At 50.3% G+C, this 17,195-nt stretch overlaps 1 pseudogene; it reads left to right on the forward strand.

The window, feature by feature from the left end:
• The first annotated feature begins 4,227 nt into the window (after nucleotides 1–4,227).
• LOC144130095 (uncharacterized) lies at nucleotides 4,228–7,653 on the forward strand (annotated as a pseudogene).
• The last annotated feature ends 9,542 nt before the right edge of the window (nucleotides 7,654–17,195 follow it).

Genomic DNA, 17,195 nt, shown 5'->3' on the forward strand with positions numbered 1-17,195 from the left:
TTTCCCGGCGGGGAGACGTGCCTCTGAATTGGCCAGATGATGGTCCATGACTGGGTGGAGGAACTCGTCTTGGAGACGGCGACCTAGACTGGCGTCGTGGAGGCGTTGAGGGCAGCACATTATCGGCCAGGTACTGCTATATGTCTCGCGGTCTCTCACCATAGCGCGGTCGAGGTGCGCTCGGTGGAAATCCTCTTAATCCCATCCGCCGGTAGGGGCAGTTGCGGAGGATATGACCGGGCTCCCCGCAGTGGTAGCATAGTGGCCGGTTGTTGGGTGTGCGCCACACGTCAGCTTTTCGAACAGGGCGCGGGTCACGCAGCTCGGCGGAGGGAAAGTACCCCTGCGTTTGTTCGGCAGCAGGGCGTAACGCATGTGGAACTGGCGCAGGTCTCCGCAGAGCTTCACTGTAGCTCATGATGTACGGCGCCGGCTGCGGTGTCCGTAGGGCTTCGTTGTAGCTGCTGGCGTACGGCTCCGGCTGTGGTGCCGGTGATGGCTGGACTGCTCGCCGAATTTCTTCGCGGACGGCATCGGCTACAGCTGCAACACTGGCAGGTGGAGCATCTAAGCGGAGGTTGCGCAGTTCTTCGCGAACTACACTCCGCACAAGCTCCCGAAGAGCCTCGTCCCCGGCGACTGGCAGGGACGCACAATAGTTGCTGGCCGCAACACTTCCCGGACGACCGTACTGCGCACTGCGTTCCTGTAAGGAACGTTCCATGCCTGTGGCTTCTTTAGGGATGTCAGCGACGGTTCCTGGTGGGTCGCGTATGAGGCCAGCGAAGAGCTGCTCCTTCACACCACGCATGAGGTGGCGCACCTTGGTAGCCTCTGGCATGGCAGGGTCAGCCCGATTGAAAAGACGTGCCATGTCTTCAATAAACATAGCGACGCTTTCGTTCGCCTGCTGTGACCTGGTGCGAAGGGCGAGTTCGGCATTTTCCTTGCGTGCGTTTGTGCTGAAGGTAGCCAGCAACTCACGACGGAACGCTTCCCAGCTGATAAAAGATGCCTCATGGTTCTCGAACCATGTCTTCGCAGAGTCTTGGAACGAGAAATAGACGTTTCGTAGTTTTCGGTCGTCGTCCCACAAGTTAAAAGTGGCCACTCGGTCAAAGCTAGACAACCAGTCCTCGACGTCCTCAAACCGATCGCCGTGGAAGGATGGTGGTGAGCGATGGGTGAGAACTACAACGGGCGGGACAGTGCCGGAAGGCTGGCCTGTCTGACTGCCTGTAGTAGACGTCATGGTACGCACCGGCCTCGTCAGTGGCTGACACTCAGGTTGCAGGCCTCGCAGGCGGCGGCTCGCTTTGTGGGCGGGTGTTGTGTCCAAGCGTCGCTGATCAGCGTCAGAGTTGCCCTCGGGGTGAGCGTTCATGGAACGATACCCAGTGGCTCCACCAAAATGTCGCCGACAAACGTAGGGCGGCACGAAAAGGGGCTTTTTTAATCCGAAGGCCAGAAACCCAGCAGCGCGCGTTCGAACGGGAACATCCTCTTCTTCGCTCCCACACGAGCCCAGAAATGCCGCTCGGCCGCATGACGGCGCACGCAGAATGTGACCAGTGTGGCAATATTAAGGAGCACAGGAGAAAGAGCAGGTCCTTGCAGTACACCCCTCTTTGTTTGTATCTCTCTGAATGAACACCATTACGGACGCAAAACAAATCCCTGTTATGAATAAATGCAGATATCCAAGCAACTATATAATATGGAAACTGAAGAGACTGTAGCCTGTGTATTAGGATGGAGTGTTCTACACTGTCGTAATCTTTGGCGACATCTAACGTAACCAAAGCCGCGACCAGGCGTTGACGACAAGCAATGAAAATTCTTCTCTCAAGATCAGCATGTGCATTCTATATCGAACACCGTGGCCGGAAACCCAGTTGACACGGGCTGAGTGTAGATCTGCGGTCCACGAAGGCTCACACCCGATTTAGTAGTACCCTTTCTAATAATTTTACCTCGTTTGATGTTAAAGAAATTGGTCTAATATTATCCAATTCATAGCCTCCACCCTGATATTTAAGTAAAGGGATCTCCTTGGCCAGCTTCCAATCAGGAGGTATCCAAGCGTGTTTGATAGAGTAGTTTATAAGGTGCAATAAGAAGTTGAGAGATTCTTCAAAGAGAATCTAGAGCATCTTTGTAGTGACACCATCAGGACCAGGAGCAGCAGCTGGCAATCTCTGTTCAACTTGCGAAAGCTGCGATAGATTAACTTCTTAGACTATATTATTTGGCACCACTGGCGCAAACAACATTGGTCGCAAAGGTAGTAGAGACGAGAACGGTTTTTGCAGGCCAGTGGCAATTTATTCAACCGCCTGGATAGCTTCTTCAGGTGATATAACTAACGACTGTAAATTACTAGAGGACGTGAGCTGTTTTATTGACCGTAGAAAGACGAATAGTGCACGTTGGTTGTCCGACTTCGAAAGATAATCTAAAAGTTCTGAGTCATATTTTTCCTTCGCACGAGAAACTGTGAGTTTAAAAGTGGGTGCTATAAACTTATGATCACTCCAGTTATTTGGGCATTGGTTATGAAGAAGCTTTTTCCATGCTGCCTTCCTCCGCCTGTAATCTCTTGTACAGTCCGCTTTCCACCAGTTAGAAGAATTCTTTTTTGTTGGCTGCACCAGACACTCCGACTTTTTGCGGCATTCTTCGATACCCAGACTATGCTTGTTGACTGGTTGGCCTCGGTGGTCTTAGACACTGACGCAAGGGCAGAGCGCAACGTTGTCTGAAATATGTTATAATTTACATGTGACCGCAACTGAGAAAACGCCGGAGTTACACGACATATGATATCCAAATGAATAGGTATAAGGTCACTTGAGATTCCGCTATCAACAGTCGACCAATTCGTCACGCCAATGCCAGGACTAGTGAACGAGAGTTCTAAAACAGATTGAGTCTGTGCGCGAAGGTAAGTGGCCGATCCTGAATTTACGTACATAAGGCTGTGATCAGACACCCAGTCCCAAAGGCGCTTGCCGCATAGATTAGTCCTAAAACCCCACGACATATGGTGAGAAGTGAAGTCGTCAACCATGAGAACTGGATTTTTACCGTTTGCGAGTAGCAAGTCCAGAGGTCTTATATCCTGTACTCCACAGGGGAAATAAATTTGCTATGGAAAATGGAGAGCGCCTAAGAAGTACAAAGTCTAATGCCAAAATCTCACAATCAGGACACATGTATTGAAAAGATACCTTAGCCCTGTGGGAAAATTTTGAAGGGACTAAATTTAGTAAACCTCCTCCTCATGACCGGCGATCTAGGGGAAATGAACGGTAAATTTTAAAATGAAAATGTTTTTCGGTTGAAAGTCAGGCTTCTTGCAGAATTATGACATCCGGATTAAGCAGGGTAGAAATACAGAGTAAATCTGTGGAAGCTGAAAGAATGGAACGACAATTCCTCTGTAGAACTCGCAACGAATCTATGGTTGCGAAATCCTAGCAGCAGCAGCTGACTGCCCCAAAATGGTATCCTTGGGCTCGGTGCCAAGCTGCTGCTTCTTTGATTTGGGCTGGATACGCGGAGAAGACGAATGAGACGTGGGGGACCCGCTGCGCTTGTGATCCCGCGCATCAGGCTCCATCATCTTTGAATCATATATGATATCAACATCACTCAAAGTACCCGAGGTAAGTACCGCGGAAGGAGCAGTAGTTCGTTCTTGGGGCTGAGGTGCTTCAGGAATTGTAGATCGGGTAAGAGAAGAGGAAATTGATGTCGAGAGAGGGACCAAACCGGCCTGCACGACATGTGTAAGCTGAATCGCTAGAACGTTTGTAAGGCACTCCGATACACTTGCGACAATCCTGTCTACCATTTTAGACATGGAAGCCCCCACATCAGCCGCAATTGCCTGGGACAGCGTCGAGTCTAACATGACTCCATGACGAGCGGTCACACCTGCATAACCGTAGGCACGCTCTTTTACCTCTGTGTGGTGCCGTGCGAAGCGCGTTTGACGTCACATTGATAGCACATCTTTCAGCGCTATATAAGCGCTGCTTTAAGCGGGCATAGTGCATTCTCGGCCCGGCACGGGCGTGCCGATAAAGCATGTACGTTGCTCGTCACTCTGGCTCTGCCTCATTGCTCTCGGCTACAAAATACTGGCGACGAGGGCGGGATCACCATCCCGTCGGGTTGCAAGAAACCACTAGCAGCGGTCCCGGAGGCGAGGAGACTGGCAGGATGGCGATGAGTGGAAGGTTCGATCAGTTCATCGAGGACGGCGACGAAGATATCGAGTCCTACGTGGAGAGATTCGACCACTTCTTGAAGGCTTCAAAGGTGAGCGACGACTTGGAGGTCTCAGTGTTCATAACGGCAACAGGGAAGAAAGCCTACAAGACTGTAAAAACATTGCTGGAACCGGAGAAGCCGGAAAGCAAGACATACGCACAGCTGGTGCGAACCTTGCGAGAGCAGTATGTACAAAAATCCTCTGTAATTGCAGACCGGTTCAACCTTAACCGGCGTTTCCAGCAAGAAGGCGAAACAGTGGCAGCGTTCGCGGTGGAGTTGAAGCGGTTGGCGGCGTCCTGCGACTTTGGAACACTTCTGGACGAGGCTCTTCGCGAGCGTTTTGTGGCCGGGCTCTGTGACAAAGAAATGCAAGCGGAATTGCTGAAGGAGAGCAAGCTAACGTTTTAAACTGCCTGTTATATCGCGAGAAACATCGAGTTGCCCCGCAAGGAAAGCCAGGATTTCAAGCACAACGTGGGGCAAGAGATCGTCAGCGTTCTTCACCGATAGCGAGACGCCGGAAAACCCTCACCACGCAGTAGAGAAGAAACTGCGGTGCACGGTGGGGCAAGGGCGACGAAATCGCTGTACTGCTTCCGATGCGGCTCAGAGCATGAAGCGTCTACCTGCAAATTTCGGAAGTATTGTTGTCGGGTATGTAACCGTGTTGGACGCTTAGCGAGGGCGTGCAAGGACAGAAGTAGAGACTCTGCGAACACCATAGCAGACGACAGCGATACAGGTGAACTGGTGCTGCACAATATTTATTCATGTGAAGGGCGCATCGAACCTTACGAAATTTTTCTGAACATTGAGGAGAAAAATGTTCGCATGCAGGTGGACCCGGGGGCGTCTGTATCAGTTGTACAAGAAGTACTGGCTCACCCTACACAAAACATACAGAGGCCGGCACACCGCTGCCGGTAAAGGGGAAGCTAACCGTTTCAGTAGAGCACAACGGTCAGCACAAGCAGCTGCCGTTAATTGTCGTGAAGACAAAGGAGAATACCAACAATGTGCTGTTGGGACGTGACTGGCTGGCGGCACCTAAGTTAGGCTGGTCTAGTGTGCATGGGGTTTAACTGGACAATGTGTCAGCGTTGCTTGAAAAGTACGCCCAGATTTTTTAGGCTACGCTAGGCCTGCTCAAGAACAGCGCCATTAAATTGGTGCTGAAAAGGATAGTACACAAGTTCTTTGTAAAGCGCGACCGATGCCATTTTCGATTAGGGCAGCAGTGTCTTGAGAATTGCAGAATCTCGTGAAGGCAGGATTGTTAGTAGTTAGTACCTCTTAAGCAGAGTGAGTGCGCGACACCACTTGTGGTCGTGCCTAAACTGAACAACCAGATCAGGGTGTGTGCGGATGTAAAAGTGACGCTAAACACATGCCTAAGAACGGATCACTGCCCCCTATGGAGGATCTGTTTGTAAAAGTGGCAGGGTGTAAATATTTTACGCTGCTTGATTTGTCTATTGCATATCAGCAGCTGGAGTTGCCCCTGCAGGTGCAGTCAACACATACCTGGGATTGTTCAAGTACGCACGTTTACCCTATGGCATTACAAGCGCACCTTCAATCTTTCAGCCAGTCATGGATGACGTGTTGAAGGGACTTGATCGTGTAGCGTGCTATCTGGACGACGTGCTGATAGGAGGGGCTACATTTGATGAGTGTTTTGATAAAGTGGAGAGTGTGCTGTCACAGTTTCCGGACAGAGGCATACGACTGAAGAGAGAAAAGTGCAAGCTATTTCAAACGTTCGTCTTGTACTTGGGGCACATTCTTGACGAAAAGGGCATACGCCCGTCAGAAGAAAAAGTGAAGGCAATAACAGAGGCGCCGGCACCAAAGAATGAGGCACAATTGCGAGCCTACCTGGGTTTGATTAACTTTGATATAAGGTTTGTTCCCTACATGGCCGCAAGGCTGAGGGCAATGTACGACGTTGTAAACCGTGGAAAATGCTTAAGTGGTGACGTCAGGAAGAGCCAGCGTTTCAGGAAAGTAAAACGTGCTAACAAAAGATAAGGTTTTTACATACTACGATCCCAACAAAGCGATACGGCTTGTGTGTGACGCATCCACGTACGGCGTTGGCGCCATTCTGTTTCATAAGATTGGTAGAGAGGAAAAGCCGATTGCATATGCGTCTAGGACGCTGAGCAAACCAGAGCAAGGTTATGCTCACATTGAAAAAGGATGCTCTCGCCATGGTATTTGGGTTGAAGAAGTTTCATAAGTGCCTGTTTGTGCGTAGTTTCATCATTTATTCAGATCACCAGCCATTAGCTAGCCTTCTGGAGCACGGCAAGCCCTTTTTAGTAATGTCAGCGGCACGCACGCAACGCTGGGCTTTGTTGCTAGCGGCGTACGATTACAAATGTGTGTATCGTAAGGGCAGCGGTGTTGGAAACGCTGACGCGCTTTCCCGCTTGCAGTTGGCGAATGATGAAGATGTTTTGGATTACGTACATTTTTTCTCAGCTGTCAATGAACTTCGTTTGTCTACGGACGCGATTAGGAAGGAAAGGAGTACGGACAAAGTGCTATCCAAAGTGTTGATGTATACCATGAGTGGCTGGCCTGCACATGTAGCTGACAGTCAATTGTCCCCGTACTTTGTTCGTCGGCATGATCTGTCCGTAGACCAGCAGTGCGTTACGGGGGAAATCGTGTGATTGTTCCCCACTGCTTGCGAAAAATTGTTGGCACTTTTGCACGAAGGTCACCCCGGAGTTCCGCGTATGAAAATGCTCGCGCGTAGGAACGTCTGGTGGCCTAAGTTAATCCAAGACAAATGTTTTGGATTTTGCAGGAGTTGTTAAAGGTTTCTATAGTTGTCAGTCGACGCGGAATGCTCTGCCGAAGGCCCCACTACAAACTTGAAGTTGGCCTAGCCGTAGATGGCAACGAATTCACCTGGATTTCGCATCCACAAACAACCAGTGGCTTTTAGTGTTGGTGGATGCGCACTCAAAATGGGTAGAAGTATTCGTGATGAATTCAACAACAACAGAGAGGACTATTGAAAAGCTGCGCAGTGTGTTCGCATCGTATGGTCTTCCGGACGAAGTAGTTACGGACAACGGGTCACAGTTCACTACGAAGAACTTCACAGACTTTCTGCTCAAAAACGACGTCCGTCAAACTAGGACACCTCTGTACCACCCGGCGTCAAACGGAAGCGCGTCCAGACGGTTAAACGGGATCTTCTGCGACAGGTTCTGGACGAAAGCTCATCGGGAATCAGTAAGACCCTACAATACTGCATTGACATGTTCCTGTTCAGGTACCGGAGCACCCCTACCACAACAATGGGGCAAACGCCAGCTTAACTGTTCCTCTCGTGGAGATCCCGCCCTCGCCTAACTATGCTACAGCCAGACCTGGACACGCGTATAGAAGAGCATTTCTCCGAAGTTAAGGGCCAAGGCGACGAAAAAAAGAGGGCCATGGAGGGCATTGGAAGAGGGGAAAAGGGTTCTGCTCCAAGGCCTTTGTCCAGGTGAGGCCAGCTCGTTGCCTGGGGTCATTGAAAAAAGGTGCGGTGCCGTTACGTGCATTGTGAGGGTAGGACCCGGGAACAGATTCGTTCATGTAGACAATTTACGTCCGTGTTATTTTGACAGTGACGAACAAGGGAACCGTGAGCCTCTCTGTTCGGTGTCAAGTTCAATTTCAGGCCCTGTGCTGGAGGCGTCTGCTACGAGCCCTCCTGTTCCCGTGCTGGAGTCTACGAGCTCTGCAGCAGCCCCGCCCGAGCCACTCGAAGTCTTGGCTCCCGCGGGTCAGCGGAATGCCAGTCCACACCAATATTTTGCACCGCCGTCTCCTCTTCGAGAGCCGGCACCCCGTCACGGGGCACAGATTCTTCGACGAAGTACTCGTGCAAGGAAACCTCCCGATCGGTACAGCCCATAAGCAGTGTGGGAAGAAGTGGGGTGTCGTGCGAAGCGCGTGTCACGTCTCGTGTGGTTCTTCGTATGGCTGCGCTTGTCTCCCTTGTCCCGCCCTTTTTGCGCAGTTATTCATTGTTCCCAAGAGTCCACACCTCGAACAATACCTTTTGTACACGCCAGATGTGAAGAGATAAAGGAACTTACCTGAAGCCAGAGGACGAAGAAGTGTGTCCCTGCTAAAGTGGCTGCATATTGCTCTTCGGAAAAACCTCACCATCAACGTAAATACGCGCCATATTTGAAGAGAAGTGCATCCTCGCCTTCTGAAGAAGCTCCAGACGCCCTCTCACCATCTGAGGCCTCCTGGGAACCATGCATGATTGCAGCTGAGCTGGGCACTGACGCTAGGCTTGGTACCTCTGCTGCAACGCTGGCAGATGTAGCTCTGCTGGCGTCTCTCGTGGCAGCACCTGCCACGCAGTCGACACCTGATCCGCGGCGCCAGGTCCAGCTTTGTGCTCCCGGTTCATCGGCAGATGCACCCCTCCTGCCTTCCCGAAATGCCGAACTGCTCGTAAGTGATCTGCCTCCAGGGCCAATGGGCATCAACTCTACACTTCCGAATGGACCTCAAACCGCACGGCATGATGAACAGGGCATTCCAATGGACTTATCGACACGTCTACCCATGCAAAAGTGCCCTCGTGCAACTCACAAGCGTCCCTCAAACGACAGTCAACCGATTCCATCTTCGGCAAGTGATGGTCAGCAACTGTATAGAGTGTTTGGGGGTTGTGGGGTTCCAAAATGCCTGCGGCATTTCGATAGAAGGTTTCATGGAACTGTTGAATGTGTACCTCTCCTCAACGCTAGTGAGTTTTCAGGATAAATTCTATGTGCAAAAACGAGGCATTTGTATAGGGTCGAGTGTTGCACCTGTTCTCACTGAAATATATTTAGCGGAAGTTGACTGTTCACTCTCACGGGCGCTAACTGACGACCGCATCGCGCGAGTTTTCCGATACGTAGACACTTTTTAATACTCTTAAAAATGAATCCCAATGACAACCCACAAGAGGTCACTAATGATGTTTTAACGTCTTTTAAATCTAAGGCTCCCAGTTTGAATTTTACCGTAGAATTGCCTGAGAATTCTTGCTTACAGTTCTTGGACTTGAGATTGTTTTTCAGTGAACCGGACCACTTGTGTTGGATGTACATGCCTAGAACAAAAAAGGCCCTTTTACCCTATGACTCCTGTCACTCTAAGCTTATTAAGAGAGGAATTGCTTCATCCTGCTTGAGGTCATCATTACTGAAGTCCTGCTTTCACAAGGTTTCACTCAGCTTTTCCGCTCAGGTCGCACGCCTAAGTTGTGCTGGGTTTCCCTTGTCGCTTCTGCAGGCCGCTGCCGGGTCTCTGTTGAAAACCGTCATCCCAACTTCTAGTGCTCGAGAATCTGGCATTCGTGAGAGGCGGAAATTTGAGGTACTGCCCTATATACATAAGACCTCGCATGGCCTGAAGAGGGTGGCAAGAAAATTCGGTGTGGAAATCTTCTTTTCGGCGCCTTGTAAGCGGTCCCATTTGTGCGCGCTAACTAACAATGAAACGAGAACAAAAGCAGGCTGTGGTGTAAACCACAAAATCAAGTTTGTGTCCTGTCGAATGGGAGTAGTGTATGAAATCCCGCTTAGTTGCGGCTCAGTTTACGTGGGACAAACGGGACGCTGCATTAATAAGCGCCTACAAGAACACAAAAATTCGTTGGGCTCTCACAGCGGCATGCATTTGCCCAAACACTGTCTTTCTTGTGACAATAAACGCACGCCACTCTTTGAGCGTACAAAGATAATCGGAAGGGCCAAAGACCAGAAAACACGTGAGGTCATCGAAGCCTGGCAGATTGATAGATATGGGCCCGAGAAGTGTGTAAGCGAGGCTTCGGTCTATCTGTACAAGAAGGAGCTGAAGTTCTTGAACTCGATAAGATAGAGTTTGCTTGTTGCGCATGCGTAGGGTTGGTGATGGAAGGAAGATGTGTTTCAATAAACAGTTGCAAGTCCGCGCTCGTCCTGTCTACTTCTTCCCTGTGTATCGTCCTTTGCGTGGTTTTCGTTCTTAGTTCATGGATTACCAACTAGCCCCCCATCGTACACTCCTTCATTTTTGGAAGGCAGAAAATTTGCATTACGCCTCAGCGGCGAAGCGGTCGGATCATTTGTTCATCTCTGCGGCGTGCCCCAGGAATCAGTATTGTCGCCAACGTTATTTATATCGCTTTCATTCCGGTGGCTTGGCGCTTACATAACATCCGTGACATAAAGTTTCTTCAGTACGCTGATGACATCGCGGTGTGGAGTACTCACGAAGATTTCCGTACTCAGGAGGCTGCCCTTCAATCTGCCTTGCTGTCACCACTTCGCGCACTTTTGCGTGCGCTCCCTCCCAGACACCCTTAGAGCGTGTGGGGGTAGCGGTCTCCGCCACAAAGGAGATGCCCTCGACTCAGCGTGGCAAGCTCATTCGGAAACCAGCTGCCAAGTGACGAGGGGGTTGGTCGTTTGGTGCCCAGTTTTCGCTGGTCGCAAGCCAGAGAATCGGTCGGAGCCAATGCTTCACAAAACAAAACAAAGTTTATACAACGAACAGACGATACAGAGGATGTCACAATAGCTCGTACGAGCAGATACGAAGTGACTTACAAATACAATGCAACTTGTGAAAGTAACCATAGAGAGAGATAACAATTCAACAAAATCTTGGCAACTGAAGTGCGCTTACACAGAGAGAGACAAATAATGAAAACACAATTTATTCACCGCGCACTGCGACAGTCCGACGACCTGAGGAGCACGACGGGGCCGATCCGCAGACTGGCGCACGTGACCTCGCTGGTCCGTTGCTGGGCGAGTGGTGCTCTCCCGGGAGTCGACTTGGCGCGCTTCTCGGAAGCTTGAACGGCGGCTCGGGCTAACAGACAATGGTTGCTGCCCCTCATTTATAGGCGCAGCCAACGTCTATTTGTTCTTCGTGCCAAGGCAGGCACGCACATACACGCAGCTTCAACTGCACAAACTCCTCGCGCCGGGCGCGCGACCCCATTGGTCGAGCGCGGAGACAATTAACCTTCGAGAAATTTATGGTTCCTTCTCTCATGCGAAGACGCCGGCGCGAGAGCGAAGGGGAGAGATTATCACTTTAGCGCGGTCAAGTTCATGCCCTATCCGTCGACGATGAGTAGAAACTACTCAGACATTCTAGAGAAATCGACACCGCGCGCGGTTATGTTTACTTTGGTGGTGGCGGTGGCGGTCGTTATGAAGGGGGGGGGGGGGGGGATTCTGGTCCCGACGTATATTGGCCCTTTGGGCATCACTCTTTGGCGCCGCGCCGGCGAGCTGAGTGGAAAGGGCAGCAGCACACGCAACGTTAGGCGCTCTCCGGGGATCCTTCCCGCTGTTTTTTTTCTGTAGCATTTTACAACGCGCGGACGCGATGGCTTATGCGCAGCGCCGTTTTTTCTAATATGTGCCGAATTTTGTGGCACTTGGATGTTACCTCTATTTACGCATCGTCCATCGGACTTCAGCTATCCATGCATAAAGCAACATACACGTCGGTCGCCAACCGCTGGGGACGCCGTAAACTTGCTGCAAGTCAATCGGACTTTGTCTATCAGGCAGCGCACTACAAGAAAGTCCGAGTGTAAAAATCTTTGGCTTAATGATTCACCAATAAGGATCAGCGACTGCGTGGCTTTCTCCAGCAAAAAGGCAAGCTAATCAGACTTTAGGTTTGATTAGAAGAATTGCTCCTAAAACGGGTAGCGCAGGCTCTCTCGTTCCACGGCAATTGGGGAGGGCAGTTCTGCAGCCACGTATTGTTTATCAAGTCCAGTTTCAATATCTTAGAAGAGCCCAATGGGATCGCCTTGAAGCCGTGAACCGAGAGGCTATGAGGCCCATTACGTGCCTTCCAAGCATCACACCGGTCATAGCTTTACAAGAGAATGCGGAGCTCAATACCTTTGATGAGCTGGTGCAGCAGCACCGTGATGCGCGCAGTCTTAAGGCCAGTTTATCGCACTTCACACATGCACTGAGGACTTATGCAACGTCACACTCCATTCTTCAGCCGCCAACGCCAGTTCTTCCCCCATGGAAGTTTGTACAGCTCAGTGACAGCAAGCCAACAGATAATCGCCGACCAACATCTGCTAATTCGGCATCGTTGCTTCGCCAGAAATTAGAGGAACAAGATGCTTGCCTGCCTGAAGGATCCATTGTTGTTGACGTAGACGCAAGCATACAAGCCTGCGAAGCAACAACAGCATTATACTGCCCGTGCAGACCTGCCCTGAATCAAACCTCTAGATTTCAGCTTACGGAACCCCCTTCGTCCTTTTGTACTGAGCTCGTTGCAGTTCAAGAAACACTCTGCTCCGTGGCCGCCATAACTATGCTGCCTGCGGCCCGCGTTGTCATCCGCACTGACGCCCTTCAAATTGTCAGATTGCAACGACGTGTTAGCCGCTGTCCAACGATATGCCAGGACATCCACCGGCTCGCGGCACGCATCCCGCAGCCAGTACGTATTGAGTGGGTCCCACGGGATCTGCTGACCTCTCAAAGCCAGGGAGATTTAGCGACCCGCCTTGCGAACCCAGACTCATTACTGCCCCGGCTTCTTCATTTGGACAACTTCACCCTCCTTTCATCAAGAAAGGAACTCCCCCGGCGCCGCACACGTGCTCTCATCCCTCAGTGTGCGGTAATCCTCCCCCCGCGGTCTTACCCGTGCAGAGGAGGTTGCGCTTAGGAGGATCCGGGTCGGGGTTGCCGTCACACCTACCGTCACTCGGAAGTGGCCTCAGTAACGAGGGTTGTTTCCTCGACCAGGGTGTGCGATATGTCAACACGAGGACATTGAAGCCGATATTCATCACTTAATGTGGGACTGCCGAGCTCTCAAGCCTACAAGGATCCGGCACGTGAAGGTAGCGGGTCTTTAACCAAGCAACCCTACTTCATATATTGTCTGGACGCAGGGACCGTTCCATCGTTCACTAATAGACTTCATCAAATCAGCTAGCCTTTTTCCATTCATTTAATCACTACTACATTTTGCATCACGCCGTCATTCATCATTGATGTCCTGGGGCAATAAATTTCGCTTAAAAAAACTTACTCGAAGTGAGGCAAAGGATGAGGCGTTTAGTAAATCTCTTACACAGGCGAGGTCTGGTGATCTGCGCAGAATCCTGCCGTGTCCGAACTGGCGTACCTCTGATTGACTCATAAGGAGAAGTGACTGACTGGAGAGCCGCGCGAACAGCTCCAGGGTTGGTCATCTTGATTGCGCCACCATCCTGAGGCACCAGCGCAACAGGGATACTGCCGGCGCTGCGGCGCAAAAAAGCTTCCAAAAGCATGAGATCAGGGGATAGAGAAGCCGACCAGGGGGAGCTCCCCTGGCCGGTAGACTGGGCAGACATAGCGCGGGCTTACTGCCTTACGGCGTGCTTAAAGTCCACAAAAGGAGAAGCCACCTGAAACTTAGCCGATCGTTCCAAGCAGAGCAGAGCAGAGGGGTCCAGTCCACTCAAGCTATGGCACTGCGTGTAAAACTCGGCCTTCGAGCTTCTTCTGTGCGTTGAACGTAGGCGGCGACGTCGACCTTCTCTTCTTCGGTAACGTTGAGCAGCATGACGTACGCTAGCGTGGTCGTGGCCTCCCTGCCATGGACGAGCCTAAAAGGTGTCACCTGGGTGGTTTTCTACACTCCTGTGTTGTAAGCGAAGACGACTTAAGGCACTATGAAGTTCCAGGTCTTGTGTTCGGCATCGACATACATGGCGAGAATATCGGCGATGGTTTTGCTCAGGCGCTCGGTCAGTCCGTTGGTCTGCGGATGGTATGCAGTTGCCCTCCGGTGACTGGTTTGGTTGCAACGCAGGATTGCTTGCGTTAGTTCCGCTGTGAATGCTGTTCCTCTGTCCTTCATGAGCACATCGGGGGCGCCATGTCACAGAAAAATGCACTCCACGAAAAATTTGGCTGCTGCTGCTCCGTCCGGTAAGGCTTTTCCCTCGGCCTAACGGGTCAGGTGGTCGGCCGCTATGATGATCCACTTATTTCCAGACGTTGGAAAGGGCCTTGATGGGGGTTCAATGGGTTTAGAAATCCTGCTGGTCGGGTGGGAGGGGTCTTTCATCGCTGACAATCTCAGCAGGTTTTCACATAATGTGCGACATCGGCAGACAGTCGGGGCCAGTAATACTTGTCTTGAACGCGGCGGAGGATGCGAGTAAACAAGGGATGTCCAGCTGTCGGCTCGCCGTGTGAAGCCTCCCAGGCAGCACAACAGCATTGGGCGAACACTGGGCGATCATTGGCAAAATTTGGCATGAACGGCGCTCCTACATTGGCATTCAGGCAAAGCGCTACCACTTTGACACATTGGCTCTACTTTCAGGCCAGTTTTGGGCCAACGTTCGGCCGATCGAGGGGTCAACGCAGGCCTGGCGTTCGTCCCGCGACAAGGGCCAGTAAAGGCCTCGGATTGGCTTTCCAGCTTTCGAGCACTGGCATCCAGCTATCGAACATTGGCATCCAATTTTCAAACATTAATAGCCAGCTTTCAAACACTGGTATCCTGCTTTCGAAAATTGGCACATGCAACATAACCCACTGCCCAATGACTGGAACTGTGGATGCAGCATTCAACCTAGCAAATATTCATAAATGAGGGCGCCTAAGAATTCCGGAAAAAGACCGGTTTACTGCATCGAGTTACAAGGATCAAGCTTCTGGCGCACGCAGAATGGCTTGCGCTGCTACCAGTCATCGTGGGAATTAAAGGAAAGGAGGACCCAAGAGCATGGTGGCAGAGGCTGTGGGAAAATCATTTATTTTCAAGTTTGCTGCGTGCCGATGATGCAGGTTGGACAACACAGCTCCGCAAGCTGCTGTAGCACAACTAAAACATCCATAAAGTGCTTAACGGAGCTGTCCTCTTGTGAACTGATCAGTCATATCTGAAGTAATCGTTGCACTCCTCTTGCAAGAGGACTCTTGCACTGAACTCAAAGTCTTCGTCCCGCTCTTGCACGATGACCTCACAATTCGTTGAGCTTGCAAAGAGAGACATGATGTCATGATGAACCTAAATATGGCCGTCATAGGAAAAAAAAAACAGGATTGATTAAATAACACTGACTTTGGTGAGCACCGCATTTTTTGCACAAAGTGAAATTTAATTTTCCTTGTACCGATTCGGTGATTTTTCGTTTATTGCGCCCTTTCGCAGCTCCAGTAAGATATTAAATGTGAAAAAAAAACAAAGTAATGTGATCTTGAAAAGAAATTAATGTATTATTTTTCTTTAATATCATAACTACGTATCTCTAAATTGAGGGCGCATTTTTTATTCGGGTAAAGATGCACAGTTTGTAGCATCTCCTCCACATCGAAACAACTGCTTTGAACAAAGCTCGTTTTTTTTTTTGATGGGGTTCAAAATAAATACGCTGGATGGGAAAAAATGACAACATTTTTGTTTGTTTTTTAAATCCAGCAGTTTATCTTAAATACGCTGGATGGAAAAAATTGAGAACATTTTTGTTTGTTTTTTAAATCCAGCAGTTTATCTTAGTCGCTTCCATTGCATGTAATACAGATTCGAAACTGATTTGAAAACCACACAAAATGCCCGTCTGACAGTCCAGAGGAATGCCTTTCTTTCATTGGGAGATATCTTGGCAAAAGCTTTAACCACAAAGTGCGGATTTTCTATTGCACCTGCAAGTGTGTTAGCCAAAGAGAAACAGCGCGGAAGTAGTACACATATCCTTACCGACTGGTCTGTGGTGGAACACAAAACAGTTCCGATTTTTGTCCTGCATAAGCTGTACACGACCAACGTATTCCTGAATGCATCGGATGGCAGGTCACATGAATTCAAACCTGCTGTTCAACAAAGTAGCGAATGTTTGCTGAATTCATTGCACCAAAGACGAAAATGAAGTTATTACCATTCGGGCAGATCTGCACTGCGAACGACGTCAAGCCAGACATTTGGCAATGAGAGTAGATAAATAGAAGTAGTCCTTGTGCTTTGTCCCGTTCTCTGTTTCTGCCGGAAAAAGTAAAGCCGCATGTAGTCAAAGCAACACTTACTCCCAAAATCACATTCATGTCCGAACGTATCTCAAGATAAAATATTTGTAGTACTCACAAATAAGATATTGCAGGCCAGAGTAGCGAACTACGTCGGAGCTCTCATATAGTATCAGATGTGGGTTTTCGCTTGCGCAGACTACGAACGGAGTCAGCTCGAGTGTGCCTGCTCTTTCCTCGCGCTGGTTGTGCGGTTGGGCGCCGCCGTGCCAAACAAGGCAACACTCGTCCAGTCAAGAATGCGTCGTGGCGATGCATAGCGCTGTGACAAAAGACAGGGGAGATGGCGGTGATGGGGGAAGGAGGCGGTGGTGGCAGGGAGGAGAGGCATTTTTTTCTGACCCAGCTTTTGTGGTGGCAAAAAAAGTTTCCAGCTGAAAGGTAGAGGAAAGAAGATCTTATGGGGGGGGGGGGGGGGGGGGGCGTGGGGTAGGCACGAATGGCGCAGCGTCTAGCTGCGCACGGGAGAAAGAGCTAGGAGAAAGTGAGTAAAAAAAAAAAGCGCTTCCCGGAGTTGGGGTTAGCACGCTGCCTTGAAACGGGCACGTCCAGTAGATGAGTTAGGGAGATACCAGACTTCAGATGAGAGAGGGGTGCGGGGGCCTGAACATGTGAAAGAGGTTTGAAATTCTCGGAGAATGAGTCATAAGCAGTTTTGAAGGGAAGGGTGTGAAAAGCGCCGAAAAGTATTCTTGCAAAGCCGCAGGAGAAACATAATAAAACAATAATTGAAATATTATGCAAGCAAACTGCATACGGGACACGTGGCAAACAAGCGAGGTTAACCTGCGTCTAATACCCCTGTCACACGGGCACTCCAAAGGCACTTTG

This window comes from Amblyomma americanum, chromosome 4 (genome assembly GCF_052857255.1).
Source record: "Amblyomma americanum isolate KBUSLIRL-KWMA chromosome 4, ASM5285725v1, whole genome shotgun sequence".
Lineage (NCBI taxonomy): Eukaryota > Metazoa > Arthropoda > Arachnida > Ixodida > Ixodidae > Amblyomma > Amblyomma americanum.